The sequence below is a fragment of the Solanum tuberosum genome, unplaced genomic scaffold (genome assembly GCF_000226075.1).
Source record: "Solanum tuberosum cultivar DM 1-3 516 R44 unplaced genomic scaffold, SolTub_3.0 scf00513, whole genome shotgun sequence".
NCBI classification, from domain to species: Eukaryota; Viridiplantae; Streptophyta; class Magnoliopsida; order Solanales; family Solanaceae; genus Solanum; species Solanum tuberosum.
The window spans coordinates 300,928-306,890 of NW_006239433.1; the positions used below are offsets into that span (position 1 = coordinate 300,928).

The 5,963-nt window shown below is 31.6% G+C and overlaps 1 long non-coding RNA gene across 1 annotated transcript; it reads right to left on the bottom strand.

Annotated features, from left to right (window-relative positions):
• Positions 1 to 2,876: 2,876 nt before the first annotated feature.
• LOC102591101 (uncharacterized) lies at positions 2,877 to 5,963 on the bottom strand. The gene is made up of 3 exons (XR_368710.2): positions 5,857 to 5,963; positions 3,507 to 3,622; positions 2,877 to 3,236 (listed from the first exon to the last, which is right to left on the bottom strand). It is a non-coding gene; the product is annotated as an uncharacterized lncRNA (long non-coding RNA).

Here is a 5,963-nt window from a genome sequence, read left to right on the forward strand (position 1 = left end):
ATATTCACCACCTCTATCTGACCTAATGATTTTCACTTTCCTATCTAAATGTCTTGCAACCTCATTAACGTACACTTTGAGAGCGTTGGTTGCTTGACATTTTTCTTTTAACAAATAGATAAATTCATAACATAAAAAATCATCGATAAAGGTGATAAAATATTTTTCTCCACCAAAAGATGGAACATCAAAGGGTCCGCAAATATCAGTGTGTATAATTTCAAGAAGTTGAGTGCTACTTGTTGCACCTTTCTTGGTATGCTTGGTTTGCTTTCTTTTAATGCAATCCAAACATATATCAAGATCAATAAAATTCAGATTCGAAAGAATCTCATTCTTTACTAATTTTTTTAAATTTTTCTTTGGATAAATGACTCGAACATTTATGCCACAAATAAGCAGAACTTTCATTTAGTGAACTACGTTTAATTCCAACATTTTGATTAATAGTGAGAAGGGATTCAGTCTTAACTCCTCTTGAGTAAGCATACTGGAATGACTTCCTTGTTTCTTAAGTCTTGACTCCTTTGAGTAAGCATACTGGATAATTCACTAACATCTCACTTATCCTTGATAGTGTTATAGTTAATTTGGAAAGGTCCATACTCAAGAGGGAACGAGTTTAGAATAAACTGAACCAAAAAGGTGTCATCCACTTTCATCTCCAAGGTCTGAAGTCTTGTTGCAATATTAGTCATCTCGATGATATGATTTTGCACACTACGCGACCCATCAAACTTCATGGTCGTGAGTTCAGCCATTAGTGTACCAACGAGAGACTTATCAACAGAACAAAAATGTTATTCCACAAACTTCAGGTATTCCTCGTCACTTTCTATTTGTGGAATAGTACTTTTAATGTTGTTAGCAACAATCATTTGCATAAACATAAGGCTTAATCTGTTAGAGCATTCCCATGATTTATGAAAAAACTTGGTATCCTCACTGCTCTTATCGGTAATGGCAGTAGGTTTGTTATTCAGCAGAGCCAACTCAAGATCCATCACACCTGAGTGGAACTGGACTTGTTCATGTTATTCAGAGAAGTTCAATCCATTGAACACAGTAACAAATGAAGAATGTGAATGAAGAGGAATAACTGCAAAATAGATATACATGCTCACAAAATCAAAAAATAATGTGAATTCAGTAAAGCGATAAAAATATATCGTAATTCTCCTTTGGGTAGATACTACGACACATTATCATAATTTAAATGTCATTTTTATCTTCAATAGGTGATTGAATATTTTTAATCAAACATATACAACATCTTTGGATATACAATATATGTTTGACTAAAAATATTAATTTACCTCATAATTTTCACTATTCGTAGAATGATAGATTCACCTTTGGGTAAATTCTTAAGTTCTGGCAATAGTAAAAGTCAATTTATGTATTTATTTTTCAATAGAGGCATTTAATTAACATTCATAGATAAATGACAATTTTATGAATGCATATTTTTCATAACCATACTAGTTTGGCCACTGTGGTGACTAGCAAACTATATGAATACAAATGCACACATAACATCATAAAATTTTGTGCATGTGAATAATTTTATACATTTTAGTTTGGCCACTTTGGTGACTAACAAACTATAGAAACATAATACATGTGATTATAAATTAATATTATATGTGTAGACGTTAATTTCTCTAGTTTGGCCACTTCGATGACTAACAAACTATTTTGCACAAAGTACACACATATTATTTATTGCTTAGTATAACGACCACTTTAATTTATTGCACAATTTAAAAACAAAACATAATTATTACATTATGGGAAGATTAAGATTTTTCAGAAATTGTACAAATTAGATTTTGCTAACAACACTTTATTAACACAAGAGTCCAAACACCTTAAATAGTCAAGCTCAAAATTACGCTACTACAAAAGAATTCAACAATAAATTTGAACATAATTTTATTGGACAAAATTAAACTTTCAAGAGATTAATTTCAAATCACAAAACTAAATCCAATAAATATCACAAAAACTTACACAGCGATGAAATTTTAGCAGGTGTATAAGTTCATAGGCGTAAAGAATTACTCCTATTAACAACTATGAGTACGTATAGTGATTTTGTCAATGTTAATATGCTTGAGGTGATGTCATATCTTTACACTTAATTAATCTCATAATTTGTCATTCTAAAATCAACAGTGTTCCACAATGAACTTCAATAAGTTTGTCCCTTCAAATCTTTATTTTAGACGAATTATTATAAAGTTTCTTTCACTTTTTTTCCTCTATTTTCAATGATACTTTTCTAGTCAAAACGGTAAAATAGAATACTATGTATATATGTAGAACGATAAAATACTTTTAGATTATTTTCACTAGTTAACATATTCATTAATATTATCAGTTAAAACAATTCAGGCTCGGATGCCACATGTAAAATTAAGACTTTAATACACATCAAGATCTTGAACACGATAACTTTACATAGAGATTGTTAGGGGCACATACCCGATGCGGAAGACATCATTACAAAGAGAAGCGGAACCGTTAGTCGTAAATTAGTTTCTACCTCCTTGCCCTAGCCTTATGTTACCACAGCCGTTAGCGATGGAATTAATGTAGAGAATATGTGGTTACCCTAATGGGTGGAGGGAGGACCAATTTATAGAGGTTATGACTTGATCTGGTACGTCCATCAAGTACCCAATGTACGGACGAGATCTATTCTTCATTAAATATTATTTATGGTATTATTTGGGTCACAACTTAACTTGGATCATAAGTAAGAAATTATTCTTTGCATCTATTTTGATTTTATGTGTTGTAACTAGATGAAGGCACGTGCCCGATACATATGAAACGACCATAGTTAAGAATGCTTGTTAGGCAACATCTGATAAATCAGTAAAGCAGTTGAAGTTTGTTTCATAGAAAAACTGCTAATACATGGATACACATTGTATATATGTTATGTTCAAGATTTCACCGTCTATGTATGTATTTACAGATTTACAGAAGTCGTCGCAAAAGACAAAGTAATCCATTACTATGTTGGCGGCAATCATCTTGACTATCTTTATTACCGTTGTAATTTTGTGACATTTGAGGCTTTCTGTTGAAGTAGGAGAAATGTCTTTAGTAGTTGATGTAGAGTATATTTGCAACAGTATAATAATATCAATAAGAGTATTGGGCCCTCTCTTCAAACTAACTTTTCAAAAAGATAGTGCAGGGACCAAATGTAGCAGTCAAATTTTCTGCAAAAACAAATGAGAAGAATGAAAGAAAATACACAGCTATAAATAAAATATCTAAATATCTGTTGGGGAAAACACTATGTATTGATTTAAGATGTAAGAATATTTAAAGGTACAGTAAGACAGCTACTATGCATTGGCATGCATAAATCACAACTTTAAAACTATAATCTTTTCCTCTTTATATAAGTTCCCAAACCACAATATCAATAATGAAGAAATTAGAAGATTCAACTATTGAGCAATGTAAAATAAATGAAATTCAGATACCTGTTAAATGAGTTGCGACCAATTCTTCTTCAACTTCAAGTATAACGGGCTGGGAAGATCACTGAAAGGCAACGATGCGTCAATCTTCAATTCCGGAATGAGCGATCAAATTGCACCTTCAAAATGTTCATGAAACGTACAAAAGAGATCATTTCATGTAATGGAGGTGACCAAGGTTTCCTTAATGAAGTATTTGTATGGTGGCATAAGTTGCCTAGAAGGGTTAATTTCTTAAAGAACTTTTGGTCAAATAATTCGAATGAGGTCAGCGTTAAGAATCAACTATTCGGGGCAGATCCTCCAAAGGTATACTCTATACATTATCTCGGGTTAAAGCCATGGGTGTGTTATAGGGACTACGATTGTAACTGGGACATAGGTGATCAACGTATTTATAAATTATGCTAGTGATATCGCGCACGAGACATGGTGGAAACTACATGACTCAATGGATGAGAGTTTACAAAAAATTTGTGGGTTGACAGAGCAAAGGAAAATTGAATTAGAATGGGATAGAAAATTGGCTGGAAAAACTGGATTTAAAGATGAACATTGGAGGATTAATGTTACTGATCCTAGAAAATTTTCTTGATTTTTTTTTTCATTTAATATGTATGCTAATGCTACTATATATAGTAGTACTTTTGCACAGAGTACTTATGAACATGGCCTTCATGCACTATTTATTCATGTGTATATAGAGGATGCTTGTTCTTCATTTTTGGAACATTATGACTGCAGAGTCACTGTTAAGATGATATGCTCCTTTTCGGGGTTAGGGTTCAATCAAATTAACACTAATTGCTCAAATTTCGATAGAGTTAATTCCCTTTTGATTGAAAAACATACAAATTCCTTGATATTCATTCTTATTTTCAAGATTGCTCTTTGAGCTCACTTCACCTTTTTCATCCGGGTATTGAAATTTTTGGCAGATTTGTATTTTCAATTTGCACTAATTTGATTGCTTTTCGGATTTTTACCAACAAAAAAATGAAAACTTTTTGTAATTCTATATAGAGAAAATGGTCTAAACCCCCCCCCCCCAACCTATACCCGAAATCTCAACTACACACTCCAACTTAAAACGCAATAACCACGCACTTGACACGTGTTTTTCACCAATTAATCCTTTTTAATTATTTTTTCTCCTTCTTCTTTATCCTTTCTTCTTCAATTATTTTTCAACCTTAATTCTTTGTGAAAGTTTCGATTTAAAATAATATTGAGGGATTTGAATCCAACTTGGGAGATTTTTTATTTTTTTTTGGTGAAGATTTAATTACCTAGTGTAGTTGTAGAGAAATGTAGACTTGCCACCTTCTCCATCCTTTTCTTCAACCCCGCCTCCTCCATCCTTTTCTTCAATCCGCGGCGGCAGATTTTGAATAGAGATCTAATCCTTGGTTTCCGCCTTTTATCACCTTCCATCTCTTCACCATTAACTCTTTCACTTTCTTCACTTGCTCAAAGTTTTAACCCAAAAAATATTTGTTGTCTTGTCAATCAAATTGAATACAAAGTTTAGTCTTCTATAACAAATAAATTTAATCTAAACCCTCTTTAGTATATAAAGTAGTTGAATTTATATTCAACAGTAAAAAAAAAGTATCTTTCTTCAAAAAGTTAAGAACATTGTTATGTAAAGACACAAAATCTTATCAAGAGAAGAAAAAGTTTGATGGTTTGGTTTAGATTACAAATTTATTCTTTACAAAGATTAAAAATTAATTAGGAGATGAATTCCAAAAAAGATTGCCGAAAAATCTTCAAACTCCGACCATGGCAAAATTTAGATCAGAAAAATAGCTTAGATAATAAGAAAGAGAAAGAAAACAATGAAAAAAGAAAGAGAAAAAACGATCAAAAAGAAAAATAAGATAAAAAATAGTCAGCTCGAATGCACTCTCCGTGCTAACTCAGCATTTCAGGAGTTATTTATTTCATTTTTAAATAGTCCAGGGAGTGATAGGACACCCGTAAAGTTGGAGTGTGTAGTTGGAATTTCGGATATAGGTTGGAGGGGTTTTGGACCATTTTCTCTTCTATATATATGTAAAACTAATAACGACCAAAACTTCAAAACCTCATAGAATTAATTGTCAAATGCATAGGAGTAAATAAGAAACTCCATCTTCTTTTTGTTCTTTGCTTATTTAATAAACCCATTCTACTAAATCTAAAAAATTGTTATTCTTCCTAAAGATCAAAATTGAATTTGAAGATGAAGAGGATTGAAAGGAAAAAATACGAAACTTTACAAATTCATTCAATCAGAAAAAAAATAGTGAAAAAAAATGATGATGACGAAAAAATTGAAGGTTAAGAGACCAAAAAAATAAAGAAGTACCTGAGAATTGCAGCAGTTGAATGGATTTGAGAAAAATGGAAGATGAAGAAAGTTTGGAGATTTGGCAAATGAATGGATTTTGATGAAAGGGATAAATCGGAAAAAAT